The following is a 16552-nucleotide window of genomic DNA, read 5'->3' as shown; positions in this document are numbered from 1 at the left end:
AAATATCATCAAATCTAGCACCATTCCGAGCTTTTCAAATTTTCCAAAGGGCAAAGGCTGGGATTAACCGAAGAAGGGCCGGAATTCTTTTGAAGGGGAGAGGCCTAAACCACCACCATTGAAGCCAATCCTGGACTGAGAGGTGATGGGCAAGGGAGATCCCGAACGATCTGGTAAGGAGGGTCCAGACCTTAGACGCCAATACCCCTGATAGGAAGAGGTGCGACAGGCTTTCAACGCAGGGGGAAACATCTGGGCCCGATCCACAAAAGACGCACTTCGATGCCATGGAGATCCCTTTCTTCTTGATGCTTTCGTCGACCGGCAGGGCCCCCTGCAAAAGCTTCCACATGAATACAGAAATTTTTGGGGGGATTTCGGGGTGCCTTACTCTTCTGGCCCACTCTCTCTTCGTCCCATGAGTCCTTTCTACTTCCCAGGAAGACTTTAAAGGGAACTTTCCAGACGAATCAAGTGGCCAGATCGGACGGTCGTCAGAGGATGAAGTACAGAATCCCCCTTGAGATATGTGAGCCGAAACCCAGCCGGGGAGTTCCAAAGGAACTATTGGAAGCAGCCCATCTCCCCTAATGAAGTCGGACACCCGGAGAGATATCAGATCAGTAGGAATATGAAAAGATCAGCGCCCCCAGCTGCCCCAGACCCGACTAGTTCGAGTCCCACATGCTGATGTTCCCCCGCCCCACAGCCCATTGGACGATCCTGTCCAACGCAGGGAAAATAGCCATCATCCATTTCCATATTGGAGAGGCTCCAGCGGTCAACCTGTTGGAGCTGTCAACGATCCCTCCTTGATTGTACTTAGCATGCATAAAACCAGCTCAAAGGTTGCTCCCTCTTTCATGTCTAGCCTGAATTTATGTGGGCCCACTGTGATGTTGTGAGAAATCTATTAGGTCCATCCATTTTGTGAGATCATTTTAAGAGATTAGGTTAAAAGCGAGTGGATACAAGACTCATTTGACAACACTAAAGGAAAAAGTGGGCAAAAAAATTCCTATCATTGAAACCTTCATAGGTCGACATTGATGTTTACATACTATCCATATTGTTCATAGTGTTATTCCTATTAGGATGAATTGAAAACAAAAATATTAGCTTTAGGGCATGTTTGTTAACGCGGAATTTGGAAAATGTTCCATGTTTAGTGGTGTTTGTTAACGCAGAAGAAGGAAAGCACACCACCATTTTATGTTGAAATTTTCTGTTGTAGGAGTCATTTATATTGATTTTTTTCCGTGATGAGAGAGTCTAGCTTAATGTGGAATAAAGAATGTGCTATGTGATTTTTTATTTTTTATTTTTAATCCCAAATTGTCCCTTGGGAGAGACATTTTCTCCCTTCCCTTATACACATCCCAACTTTTAACATGGGGCACTTCTCTGGGCCCACCATGATGTATATGTTTCACCCATTTTTAAAAAATCATTTTAGGGCTTGATACCAAAAATGAGAGCAATATAAATCTCCGGTGGACCACACCACAGGAAAACAATAGTGATTGGATATCCACCATTAAAATTCTCCTAAGGCCTAATGCATTGTTTATTTGACATCTAATCTGTTGATTAGGTCATATGTACCCATGTGAATGGAAAAAACAAAGAACAGCTTGATCCAAAAATTTTATGCCCCCGAAAAGTTTTTAATGGTCAACGTTCATTTAACATTGTTTTCCTATAATGTGGCCTACTTGAGATTGGATGGCATGGATGTAATACATACATCATGGTGGGGCCTACATAGTAGAGGCAGGGGAGTAGCCCAGGGGAGTAGCCCATCCGTTTCTGCGGATGCGGATTGGATACTAAGGTTGAGCACTATTGAAGTGACGTCACCAAGTTATGTGGGCTTTATTATTACGTATGGTTTGTATCCACGCCATCCATCCATTTGGAAAGATAATTTTAGATAAAGACTCAAAGGATGAGTCAAATCCAAAGCTCAAGTGGACCTCACCACAGAAAACAGTGGAGAGAGTGACGCCCATTATTAAAAACTTAAACAGGCCACAAAAGCTTTTGACCAAGCTGATATTTGTTTTTCCCTTCTTCATGTCTGTGTTAACCAGTGAACTGGTTGGATTTCAAATAAAAATCATGGTGAGCCTTAGGAAGGTTTCAGCGGTGGGCATCAATCTCCTCACTGTTTTTTATGGTGGGGTCAACTACTTATTTGGATCTGCCTCATTCTTTAAATCATGCCCTAAAATTATATCTCCAAATAGATAGACGGTGTAGATAAATCACATACATCATAGTGGAGCCCACATAAATAATAGTCGGCCCATAGAACTTGGTGACGTCACTTCGGTAGCGAATCTCGCGGACGCGGATTAGACATCAGTTGCCAAACTCCTACTGAAGTGACAACACCAAGATATGTGGACCCCATCATGATGCGTGTGTTGTATCCATACCGTCCATACATTTGGAGAGATCGTTTTATGTCATAAGAAAAAGAATGAGATAAGTGGACCCACCATAGAAAACAGTGGGGACAGTGACATCCACCGTTCAAAACTTCTTAGGACTACATAAGTTTCTGATCAAGCTGATATTTATGTTTTCACTTCATCTATCTCTATGTTAACTTATGGATAGGTTGGTTCTCAAAAATACATCATGGTGGGCCTATAAATGTTTCAATGGTGGGTGTGACTGCTCCCACGGTTTTCTGTCTTGAACTTCATATCCATCTCATTCTTTTTCTCATGCCACAAAATGATCTCTACAAATGGTTGGACGGTATGGATACAACGCATGCATCATGGTGGGGTCCACGGAGCTTAGCTTGGTGACGTCACTTCAGTGGCAATTTGGCCACTACCCTAAAGTATCTAATCCGCATCCGAAACTCGCTGCTCACTTGTCAGTGGCTAATCCGCATCCAAGTAGTACCGTACCCGGACCCGGATTTCCCCTTTCGCATGAACCTCCTGCGCAAGGATATTGGGTGGGATCCACGGAGATGTTTTTGAGAAATCCATCCCGTCCATCCGTTTTGCGAGGTCATTTAAGGATGTATGACTAAAATTGAAGTTTTTCATATACATAAGTGTGCCATACAAGAGGAAACAATGAGCATTCAGTGAGCACCATTGAAGCATTTTTATGGACGTAAAAGTTTTGTATCAAGCAATATTTTAGGTGTTTTCACTTCATCCAATTGGGAATGACCTTATACACAGTTTGGATAACATATAAACATCAAGGTGGAGCCTAAGAAGGTTTCAACAGTATGAACTTCTTTTCCTAATTTTCCCCTCCTGGGTGACCCATTTGAGTTTTGTATCCACCTCATTTTGGTTGAACATTCTAAAATGAGCTCCAAAAAATGGATAGACGGAATAAATTTCTCACATACATTTCAGTTTGGTTGAACATTCTAAAATGAGCTCCAAAAAATGGATAGACGGAATAAATTTCTCACATACATTTCAGTGAACCCCACCCAACATCGAACTCATTGCAAAAGGCTTTCCCAGGAAATTCGGTCAAAGAGTACCCAATCGTGCATGAATTTCACGCTTCAGCAGGAAGTTCCTGCATGGGAACCAATGTGGGGCCCACCATGATGTTTTTGATAAATTCATAATGTCCATCCATTTTTTTATCTCATTTAAGGATAAAAGTCCAAAAATAAGCCGGATCTAAGACTCAAGTGGGCCGAACTAAAGGAAAAGGTGGGTATGGAAATTTCTACCATTGAAACCTCCCTAAGGTCGACAATGATGCTTACTTGCCATCTATACCATTCATAATGGGATGAACCGAAAATAAATATACTAGCCTGATTCAAACTTTTGTGGCCCCACAAATATTTCAACTGTGGACGTTCAATTCTCACATTTTCAGCCCTGTTGAGTATTGGATCTGGCTCATTTTTGGCCTCTTTTCCTAAAATGAACTCACAAAATGGATGGACGTGGTGGATTTATCAAAAACATCATGGTGGGCCCCACATAGGTTCCCAGCACAGGAGCTTCTTGCTAAAGCCTTTCCTGGGAAATCCCCATCCGCATGTGTCAGGATGCACCCTTGGTGGCACCATTGTCACACCAGTTATGTGGGTCTTATTTGAAGGTTTTGTTGCTAGTAGTGCTCAAGCCTACACGACACATAGTGACAATCTTCCCATAAGAGGAATTGAGGGCCTTATAAATAATGATATTTTAGTTTTCTATTAAGTATTTTAGTTTATTTGAATTAATTATAATGATTTTATTTTCATTTAATAAAAAATAATTTCCTTATAAGGTAAAACATTTCCAAATGGGAGATATGAGCATATGTGTCAAAATAATATATGTAAGACATTTAAGATGTTTGTTAACAAACAAGTTGTTTCAAATTCAGTACTTAATTTCTAGACTTTAGCCATGATTACCAAATAAGTTTTTTAACTTCAGATTTTAGATTCAGACTTCAGATTTTATACTCAGGCTTTGGACTTCAGATTTAACACACGGGGCCTTATTCAAAACTTATTTTACTCTACGAATATTTCAACTGTATATGTTCAATTCTCACATTTTCAGCCACTCAAGAATTTGATCCAGGTCATAAAATGAGCTCAAAAAACAAATGGACACTAAATTTCTTACAAACATTACAGTGAGCCCCATCTAGGTTCACAGGAGCTTCTTATGAAAGGCTTTTGCAGGAAATCCACTATCCCTGAATTTGAACAGATTCGTCCTACCCCGCTCGTTTACAGCTGGGAACAGACAGAAGCTTTGAGTGGCCATCGTGATGTATAGATTTTATTCCCACCGTCCATCCATTTTTCCGTATTATTTTATAAGACATATAGGACCAAAATTTAGACAGATCCAAGGCTCAAGTCGACCACACCACAGTAAGTAATGGTGATAATGATTCTCACTGTTGAACTTTTCTAGGGCCCACAGTGATTTTTATTTGCATCCAAACTATTCATAAAGTCACATCGAACATGGATGAAGAGAAAACAAAAATATCAGCTCCATACAAAACTCAGATGAGTTTTGAATGATGAGAGTTTAATCCCCATTGTATGGTCTACATCTGTCTTGGATCTGCCTCAATTTTCAACTTATATTGAAAAAATAGATGGCCGGTGTGGATAAGACCCATCGATGATGGTGGCCACTCAAAGATGTTGCCCGTCCCAGTTGGGGAAGGATGGACTAGGACGCAATCCTCGTCATTCATTTTGCAAGATTATTTCAAGACATTCTAATATAACTGAGCCGCAGGAGAGGAAACAGTGGGGATTTAGCGACCACCGTTCAAATATTTTTATGGCAACAAAAGTTATGTATAAAGATAATTTCCTCGTGTTTTCGAACTCATAAACGGCTTGTACGGCATATAAACATCAACCTGGATGCTAGGAAGGTTTCAACGATAGAAAAATCTTTAACGGTGGGTGTCACTCTCTCCACTATTTTCTGTGGTGCGGTCCACTAGATCTTTGGATCTGACATATTCTACCTCATGCCATAAAATGATATCTCCAACTGGATGGACGGTGTGGATACAACACATACATCATGGTGGGCTCCATAGAACTTGATGACGTTAGCAAGTCCGGCTACTCAACCTGTCAGTATCTAATCCACGTCCATATCCAATAGGCCAGGCGCATCCCATGCTTTATAACCACTGCTACAAACTTTCTAGTGTCTAGGTCCATCGAACCCGTTCAAAATGCTACATAGACATGGACCCGGTGTGCTTTTAATGGCAAGCATTCCATCATCAATGTTTACTATGGTGGATCCACCTAAGCTTCAAATCTGACTTAAAATGAGATTGCAAAATAGACAAACGTACTCGATCACAGAGATAAAAGGTAGCCCACCGTCCATCCATTTTTCCAGATTTGTTTAGAGCCTATTAAAGCCTATCAAAAGCATAAGGGAACCACATGTACACCACAAGAAACAATGGCAATAATGATTTGCACCATTAAATCTTTCTAGTGCCCACATCAATATTAATTTATCATCCAACCTGTTCATAAAATCACATTGGATGAAGGGAAAACACAAATGTCAGCTTACTCCAAAACTCTTGTGCCCCTAGGAATTTTTCAACAGTAGATTTTCAATTTACACTGTTTCCTGTGCTGTGGTTCAGTCGAGCTCTGGATATACAAGAAGCAGATTAGCTACTGACAGGTTGAGTAGGGAGACTCGCTACTTAAGTGATGTCACCAAGTTATGCGGGCCCCACTATGATGTGTGTATTGTACCCACACTGTCCATCCATTTGAAGAGATCATTTTAAGGGAGGAGACAATGAATTAGAATGATAAAGAGCACGAGTAGACCCCACCACTAAAAAGAGTGGGGAGTAGGGGTGTACATCGAGTTAAATCGAGTTGAGCTGGCCTCAGCTTGACTCGGCTCGGCTATTAGCTGATCTCAGTTGGAACTCGGCTCAGCTTGGTCCTCGAGCCTAACTGGCCAGCTTGGCTCGGTTCGATCAGCAGCTCAGGCCAGTTCAAGCCTAGTTCGAGCCAAAATCGAGCTGAGTTCGCCATTGCATCATTTTCTCAAACACCTGGACTGCACCTTCAAAATCTTACAGTATTTGAGATAGCAACAATGGTTTTACAAGTATTTTATCAAACATCTTTTAAGCAACATAAAAAATCAAGAAAAAAATAGTGTTGGTTTCATATACATACCTTCATTGCCACCAGCCACACTTCTTTGAAGCATTTCATCAGACACTTGGTGAGCAACATCAACATCAAGGTAACCACGTCACCGAACTGGTTCAAGCCGAGTATGATTCGAGCTAGGTTCGAGTTCGAGTCGAGCTGGGGCCAGCTCGAACTCATTTTCGAGCTTAAAAAAAAACAGCTCAACTCGGTTCGAACTCAGCTTCAAACCGAGTTGAATTGAGCTTTTTCTAGCCAAGACGAGCGAGCTAACCGAGCTAGCTCAGTTCGTGTACACCTCTAGACGGCACTACAAGAAATAGGGCCATAGCCGACCGATGAGCTAACCCTTTGCCGGCTGCCAGTTTTAACGGCTGCCGGCAGGGTCCGTATATATAAAAGAGGAAAAAAAAACCCTACAGCCTAGCGCGACTTTTCTCTCTCTCCCTCTCGCTGCCCCTCGCTGTCCCTCTCTCTCCCCACCGCTGATTCTGTCTCTCTCTGCGCCTCTCCCTCTCCGCTCAATCTATCTCTCTACGCCTCTCTCTCTGCACCTCTCCCTCTCTGCTCGATCTACCTCTCAGCCTCTCCCTCTCCGCTCGATCTCTCTCTCCCTCTTCACTCTCTCCCTCTCCCCTCTCCCTCTCCTCTTGATCTACCTCTCCGTCTTCCTCTTTTATTTCTTCTTTTCTTTGGTCCAGCAGATTAAGGATCATTATGCAATATCAGGTCTCTCTCTCTCTCTCTCTCTCTCTCTCTCTCTCTCTCTCTCTCTCTATTCATATCAATTTGGGCTTTTTTTGGCATTTTTTAATCCTTAAAGTAACATTGTGTAATGATTTGTGTTTTGGGAATTTTTGAGTTTCGAATTCCTAATTAGGGATTTTGTAATGTTGATTCCCTAATTGTGGATTATAGATTTTAAAAAAACTGAAAAATCCCTAATTAGTGGAATTTTCTTTAGAAGTATAAAATGCTTTGTTTCTCTTGAGAGTAGCTAGATTGGGAAAATGCTGAAACCATTAGCTTCTATGTGATTTTTGTATTCTTGTTTAAACATCTTAATATTGTGCCATCTGCATCTGTTGTATGTGGCTGCAGTACCAAGCCACTGGTCTGCATTTCCTTCTGCTTGCTTGTACAGGCCATGTTTCACAGCCATGTTTATGGAACACAAATGGAGGTGCATTTGTGAGTAATTTCATTTACTTCATTTTGTGGGATGAAGCCCTTAAATCTCAGTCAGAATGATTGAATTTTTACAATTCATGCTATCCTGATTTGTAGATGTTGGAAACACTGAGAACCCAACAGAATTCCAGCATAAATTAGAGCCTTTCAACTAGGGGGAAAAAAAAAACTGCTTTTTTGGATTTATAGCTTAGCTACGAATGGGACCATGCCATGTGCTTATATAGACCATGAAACTTAAGCAACTTCTTTCATGTCAACTGCTTGATCGTTCAAGTAAAGTTTTTTTTTTTTTTTTTTTCTTTCTTCAGAATATAATCAAAAGGGTTTTCTGACTCATTGAACAGTACTGCAGAAATGGTGATTCAAAGAAGTTGGCAAGGCATTGATTTTGGAGCACTTTGAGGTGGTTTTTCTTTAGAGCCTGTTTGTTTCTCAGTCTTGACTATATCCTTGCAGGACACAACAGAGTATCAAAAGTCACTGGCACGTGATATGGAGGATCGCTTAATGTGATAAGCGAAATTTCCATTTTGTGGATGTTTTATATACCATGTTAGTTGGCTCTAGAACTTCATGAGCTAAAGTTTGCTGATATTCATTTTGATGAAAGTCCATGGTAAATAGACCATCCTGATGTGATAATAACTGATCCTGAGTTCAAACTGTCTCAATCCCACATAACAATAATCAACTTTAATAACTTGCAGAAGCTTCAAGACGATCTGTAAAAGTTGGGATTAAAGATCAAGCATCATGAGGACAACCTGAAATTTCTGAAGACTCGAACAAACAACTTAGGATGAATCCATTTTTGATATGCAAGGTTAGCTTAATGCTTTTCTTTAGTGTGGTGTCCTTGTATCATCTTGTCTATGATCCATCTTGAATTAGGTATGGCCTTGAAACTAGTTAAAAGCAGAATCAGAAATAGAGTCCATAGTCTATCTATTATTCTGTTCTGTTTTTGAAGCCTGTGTGGTTTTCGATCTAATGCACTAGGAAAGGTTGGGTCATTTAGATGCTACCCTAGGATTGCATCTATGCAAGTGCAACACGATATAACTAGTTACTACTTCATTGCCTTTCTTTTTCTTCTTTTAATATCTATTTCCTATTTCATTGTTAAGGGTGTGAACGGTCAGGCCCACTCGGGCTTGGGTCCAGACTCCAGACTCCTCGATCTGTTGTTCTGGATCTAATGGACATTTGTGCATAATTACTAATTGAGCCAGAAATTGGTTGAGGATCTTCTGATATACTGGGAATTGATGCACTTGTGGGCAATCAAAGTTCCATCTATAGTCTGTCTGCTATATACAAAAGCTCCCTGCACCTTGGAGATACATTTCCTAGCACCTTTTGCAAGTGGATGGTAGTATTTTAGCATGGATTTTGTAGGGACTTTCAATCAATCTGATTGGCCTGAAATCCCTCAAGGACCCACTCCTTTTTTCTTTGGAATGAGAGTAATAAGTGATGTTCCCAACTCCAATGTAAATACAACTACTTTCAGAAGCTTACATTTCAACCTTTGTAGTATGTAGTATGTAGTACGGATGCAAGACAGAGGATCAAACTTTCACTATTTTATGGTGTGCAGCTGACAGAGAGCACGGCCTGCAACCTTTCATGTAAAGCTGCACCTTCCAACTTGTACATGCACTTGGACTCTCTCATCTGTTCTTTGAATATTTGGTATTGCTTGTCTTCTCAATTGGGTCTCATTTTGAACTTCTACATGCACTTGGATACTCTCTCTCTCTCTCTCTCTCTCTCTCTCTCTCTCTCTCTCTCTCTCTCTCTCTCTCTCTCTCTCTCATACAGATTATAGCTATACAATAGATGACCAACAATTGAAGAGTTTGGATGACAATCTCATTTTATTAGGATTGCTCTAGCATAGCTCTCATGTGGAAAAATGCAGGCATGCCAACTAATGTGAATGAGATCCACACTGTCCAGCAAGTACATTGCCTAATGAGATCCGTTGTGATGCTAGTGCAACATCCACTCCGTCCATCATTTGAGAAAAATCATGTTAGGATATAAGCCTAATGGTATATTTGTTATGGATTTTTCAGATGAGGAACCTGTTCTATTACATTTATAAAAATTTATATTACATTTATATACCATTAGACGTAACCCAAAATCTCCAAAAACATCCTGATGCTTTTCCCATATACAGGCCTAATGGAACATGCTATGCATAGCTAATATTTCTTCTTTAGAAGTTCACATTTGCTAGAACATTTCCCAAATTAGTTTATCAACAGATCTAATTAAAAGCTTATGAAACTAATTAGAATGCCAATCAATCTCATCTCTTTACAGGGTTCTCATCATTGATGGATACTTTACTACTGCACATGTTACCTTTGTAGATATTGATTGATCTCTAACTGGTTTTGGGCCTTCTTTCCAACGTGCAGATATTGAACCTTGTTGATGTTCAGTGTCATTCTAGAAGTCTACTTGTTAATTCATGTTGTCTCACATAAAAGCTAGTTTTAAGTGACAGTTTTTCTATTGACAGGCTGAGAACCCAACTTCAGTACCTCAATGCTTCACCATGGCACCTGAGCATCCTCCTGTGTGGACTGGTCTCTGTCCTGGTTTCTTTCCCAACTTTGAGGTAATCTTCCGCCTATTTTATTTCTTGTTTCTTATTGTAATTTCTTTGCTAATGTGGCTTTCCTCGAGCATTGGGTGAACCAAGATGGACATTACTGCTGCTAGAAAATCGACTGAACCTCACCTTGAGTTGTTCCAGTTGTTATCATTAGCACACCACATAGATTACACTTCTAAGGGATATATCCATCATCATTGGCATTTGTGTCTTGTCTTCACTTTCAAAATCTCAGATGCCTTTCCTAGTACTCTACTCCTTGTGACTACTGGTGGTTTACCAAAGAAATTGCAGTTTTGGAAAACCTTATTCATGTGATTTAGCTTTTTAAGAAATCTTATACCATCCAATTCAACCTGGGATACATTTGAAAGAAATTGCAGTTTTGGAAAACCTTATTCATGTGTGCCTTTGTCAACCCATTGAATGTTTCTTTTGAGCAGCTTGTGCAGGGTGGTACTGCTATGGAAACTGGATTGAATTCCAAAAAAGGGTATGGTTTTTTCTGGGTTTTAAGCAATGTCGCTTTATGGCTATTTGTCAGTGTGATTTGTTGTGGTAGTTATGTACTCATCATTTCTTACAATCTTCATATCTGGGATACTGTTTCTTCTTTTCTTTGCTTTTTTGAGTTTACATTTGCCTTGATATTTGTTAAGCTTGATACATTTGTACTTCTTGTAGTGTCTCCTTCAGCATATCTCATGTAAAAATTGCTGCTGCAGTAGCTGATTTATTCTTTTTTTTTTACTGGCAAGAAACCAAATATTTCAGTGTAAGAAAATGGGTGTTAGTGGTATTATTACATTAAAATGATTTTATGTTTTATTGATCTTCTCTATAATATGATTTTACAGGTAGAAATGGTGGCATGGATAGGAAGAAGATCATTGCCATGGGTATTATGCTCTAAACCTCTGCATTCTTTTTTCATTGCTTCTTGTTCAGTGACGTTTCGTCAATACGAGGTGATAATTTATAGACCATAGCTGTCCTAAAAATACCATTTTGCCGAAACTGCTGGTACTGGTTTGTATGCTACTTGCAATTGTATGCTGACTATCTTACACTCTGTATGGGTTTCATCATGGTGTGCAATATCTTGAAACTTCTATTGGCTGCTTTGTGCTTTGTTTCTTATGGTTTGGAAGAGAGCTTTATGTTTCACACTCTTGTTCCCTCTTTATGAATGACTTTCTTTGCAGATAAAACTTAAGAGACTCTGTTTTATGGTTTTGAAGAGAGCTTTATGTTTTGCACTCTTGTTTCCTCTTCATGAATGACTTTCTTTGCAGATAAAGCTTAAAGAACTCTCTTCCTGTGCATCCTCCACTTCTTCTACTAAGTTTTTTATTTTCTGGGTGGCTTCTTTTATTTTTTGGGAAACTATGCCTTCAAAAAATAGCTCCATTGGTTTGCGTCCTTCCATTGGGAGGTTTTGAGGCATGTTGTTTAGGACATGATTGCTTATGCTAGTTTTTTGTCTTGCGAGATGTAAGTTGCTCCATCGTCTTTACTAACATAGATTGTTCTAGATTATTTATATTGTCAATTGATTTTTTTAAGCCAAGTAAAATCCTTTTGATGTTGATGCAGATTGACTTGTAGCAATCTGCTCCAACTACAACTAGATCGAACACTGAGCTCTGATTTTTCAATCAAATATTTTCGCAACACATCATCTTGATTTTGGTAAAGAGACTGCATGGTGGGGACCACCTGTGAACACAGATAAAGTACTAGCTTCTATATATAGTCTTTTTTTTCATGTACATCACAAATTGTGATAGGATTTTAGAAATTACTAAAGAATTTATTTCCAGGAAACAAATTCTCCAAGAAATTGAATCTGTTGATTATGTCTGGAAACTGGGAATAAAATTCAGCAGATTCTAGAAATGTGCTTGAAAACTTGGAATTCATTACCTTGGAGTGTCTACTTATATGACAAATTAAGAAATATTCACATTTCCCAGGGATTTGCAAGCTTCCCTTAGGCCAAGAATTCAAGAACTGGCCTTTTTCTGGAATTGGCTTGATAACTTGATAGGATTTGTATCCATAATTAGCTGATTCTCTCTCTTTTAATTTTTTTTAGTTGACATAGTTATTTTTTATTTTTTATTCTTATGGCTTAAATTGATGATTCAGGAGATGAAATGACTTGTGTTCTTTGAAAACCAATCAATGCAGGAGTTGGAAATTGAGGATCTTGCTAATTTGAATCCTCTGTTTTGATGTACCCCATGGCTTATTTTCCCATTTTTGGAATCCGCTTCTATTTCCCTTTGTCACCTCTATATCTAGCTGTAGACACTTAATCAACATCTCATTAGTTTATATATATATATATATATATATATATATATATATATATATATATATATATATATATATATATATATATATATATATATGTATATAATCAATTTCTTCAACCTCAACTTCACCTAATCTCGTGCTATTTTCATGTGCTCAAGTTTTTGACATGTTTGTTTATCTATATGTTAGAAAGATGATCTTCGAACTGTGATGTCCTATCTACAAAGTAACCCAAAACTTTCATGCATAGGTCTTTGGGGACGATTTATGGGTTCTGTCACAAGATAGTTAATCACACAATCATACAGATATATCTGTCAGTGCTTTTGTTAGACTTGCACTCTTATTCACTTAACTATCAGATGTCGAATGTGTTCATTGGGTCTGATGAGGATCACTTTTGTCAGTGCTTTTGGTCATTCTTTTGAATTAGGTTTGTCTTGAGCCCTCTCTACCATGTGGAATTTGAGGATTTGATTTTCCTGGAGGCAAATGAAAATGTGGTTTGGTTGTCTAATTTTCCAGGAGGCAATTCCAGAATATAGCCATGATGATTGTTTCAGAGTACCATCCAAAAGTAAGCATCTTTGCATTCATATGGAAATTTTCTAATAGCACACTTGGTTGCTGCAATCTGCTATAAAAGTTTAGTTGTCTGATTTGTGATGTAAAATTTTTTATTTCTTCGGGTTGTCCCATAATTCCATTCTATTGCAGTTTCCCCATACATTTTACTTATTTACATCGATGTTGATAATACATATGGCATCACTTAAAATATTATTTTGAAGACTGCATTGTCTAGGTAACATTTATGTATGTCATTAAACCATATGGATTCTTGTACTTCGGTGGATTTCAGGGAGATTTGGCAAATTACCTTTAAAAGAAAGGACATCTACGGCCTTCTAAAGCTCTGAGATTTGCTCTTGATATTGCTAGGTAAGCTCATAACTTGATATTTGGCCACCGACTGATTGTTTTTTTAATTGAAGATGATGTGGTTTTCACTGACTTTGTTGGTGACAACAAGTAATCAAAAGCTATATCACTTTTCCCTTAGTTTTCTTTTCTTTTATGGGGACCTATGATACCACCAAACCCACAAGATCTGACAGTGATGTATAGCTTCATCTACAATTGGGTCAGCAATTTGGACAATCTGGATTTCCGAACAGCTAAAAGTTGTAATTTATCAGATGTGTATCATTACAAGCTATGTAGTAGATACTTTGTATTTAGAGAATTCTATAAGAATATCTGTATCTCATGTTCTTTGAACTGACTCTGAACATGTCTCATCACATTCTGGAATTAGCCAGCTTGTTTTCACCACATTGCAAAGTGGGACCGCACGGGACAACTTCCTGACAAATCAACAATCATTGTTTGGCGGTCTGAAACACAATGAATGGTGATTTGGAGTGTGTGCTAATTTTAACTGCTAATGTGTGCTACTTCTTCATGAATATAAAATTGCAGTTAGGTCCTCTTTAAGCTAGATTGGGCTTGGGCTGACCCTCTGCTTGGAATTGGTCAGGTCAAGTATGGTTGCCTGATTTGGCAACTCTGCTTCTATCCTTGTGCTTCTCTGTTAGAATGTAACTCTTTACAGATGGTAAGCTTGGTTTGCTCTTTCTCATATTTTTTTTTTCCTTTTTTTCTTTCTCTAACTTTATAATGATCAATTACTCATAAGCGTATAATCAACTCTATGCAGACTTGGGTCAGGCTGTCACTGGGTTTCTGTAGAACCTGGTGACATAGGAGTGCTTGAAGAACTCATTCCTGACCTGACTGAACTCTGAGTTGGAAAGTCTTGAGTCTATGACATGATCTGATATTTATTTATTTATTATCTGTGGACTCACAAATCAGCCATTTAGATTTTCTCAGAACATTATGTGTGGAATTTCAAAAACCTTCTCATAACTACATTTTTATATGGATGATTTTTGTTGGGAAGTATCCTTGCACCTACCTGGGTTTAATCTATATGGATGCCTTTTTGTCCCCAAGGTTGAAGCCATTCTGCATAAGACGATTTGTGCCATGTCGAATGTGTTCATTGGGTCATTGGGCTCGACATTCACTGAGGACATATTCCGACTCCGGAAGGATTGGGGATCAGCTTCGATTTGTGATGAGTATATGTGCCAAGGCAAGCAACCTAATTTCATAGCTGACTTGGAATGAAGAAGAGTGGTGGTCATGCTTTTGGTGTGCTTTTCTTCTTTTCACATCATCAATGGCTATGATACAGATGGTTGCCTGTAATATTTCAATGTGCAGTTAGTGTATGTATAACATTCAATGTGCAGTTAGGAAAATCTTTTTCCTTGGGCCACCCAAATGCCAATATTAGTGTCCTCCATGCAGCCTTGTCTTTTAAAGCCCCCAAATTATTTAAGTCTTGTGATGTGCAGACTAACATAAACCCATTGTAATCTCCTTTTGTACAGGTTCTGGACCGTGGTGAGAAGATTGAGCTTCTGGTAGACAAAACTGAGAACCTCCGCTCACAGGTGGTGAACCTCAATATCATTGAGGGCTTGAACCTGCTGAAGGACTCTGAAATACTGTTGTTGATGCCTTTTTTACTGCTACACAGTTCACCAAAGATGGACAGAAGAAACCTGTCTGTGGAAACAATGGCAATCATTGACATTAACCAAGGTATGTTAGCTGCTTAGACTAGTGTTTAAAAAAAAAAAGAAAAAAGAACTAGGATACATGTGAGAGTTACCTTTTATTTTCCTTTTTTTTTATTATTATTATTTTTTTTATAACTTTTTGATAAGAAAGTCATATTCCACTACGGATTTTATCCGTAACTTTTGACCGATTTCTATTAGTGTAGCAAAAACTGACGATTTAGCGGCGTCCAGTATAACTGTCAGCAAAGGTCTAGACCGCCGGTAAAGCCTTTACCGACCGAGGCTTTGCCGGCTGTTAGCTAACCGCGGGCAAAGGATTTGCCGGCGGTTTCTGGGTTTTTACCGGCAGTTTTGACCGCCGGTAAAGGATATTTTCTTGTAGTGCGGGGGAGAGTGATGCCCACTGTTGAAACCTTTCTAAGGTCCACCGTGATGTTTACTTGAGATCCAACCTGTTTAGAAGTTAACACGGGCATGAAAGAAGGAAAAACACAAATATCAGCTTGATCTAAAACTTTTGTAGCCCTTAGAAGTTTTTAACGGTGGGCGTCACTCTCTCCATTATTTTCGGTGGTAGAGCCTACTCCAGCTTTGGATATTACTCATTCTAGGTCTCATGCCTTAAAATGATCCCTCGAAATGGATGGAGGGTATGGATACAAAACAAACACAATGTTGGGGCTCATATAACTAGGTTACGTCACTTTAGTAGCTAGTCTCGCTAGCTCAACCTGGATATACATCGGTTTGGAAACGGATTGGCTACTCCCCTGCCACCAGCTCGATGGCTGATGGTCTGTGCTATGTGGGTCCACCATGATGTATTTGTTTCATCCATTCTGTTCATCCATTTTTAAAGATCATTTTAGATCTTTATACCAAAAATGAGAGGGATATAAATCTCATGTGTACCACACCACAGGAAAACAATAATGATTGGATATCCACCATTAAAATCCTACTAAGGCCCACTGTACTGTTTATTTGACATCCAATCTATTGATTAGGTCATACAGGCCCAGATGAAAGGAGAAAAAACAAAGATCAGCTTGATCCAAAACTTTTATGGCG

The 16552-nt window shown here is 39.1% G+C and overlaps 2 protein-coding genes across 2 annotated transcripts in view; both read right to left on the bottom strand.

Moving 5' to 3' along the window:
* Nucleotides 1-16552, bottom strand: part of LOC131257717 (putative disease resistance protein At1g50180) — a 103918-nt gene that overhangs the window by 30980 nt on the left and 56386 nt on the right. The gene's annotated exons all lie outside the window — the stretch shown is intronic.
* Nucleotides 1-16552, bottom strand: part of LOC131257603 (putative disease resistance RPP13-like protein 3) — a 125021-nt gene that overhangs the window by 107534 nt on the left and 935 nt on the right. The window lies entirely within an intron of this gene.

This window comes from Magnolia sinica, chromosome 10 (genome assembly GCF_029962835.1).
Source record: "Magnolia sinica isolate HGM2019 chromosome 10, MsV1, whole genome shotgun sequence".
Taxonomy (NCBI): Eukaryota; Viridiplantae; Streptophyta; class Magnoliopsida; order Magnoliales; family Magnoliaceae; genus Magnolia; species Magnolia sinica.
Note: the sequence above shows the minus strand (reverse complement) of the source record. Positions and strands in the feature narration are given on the sequence as shown.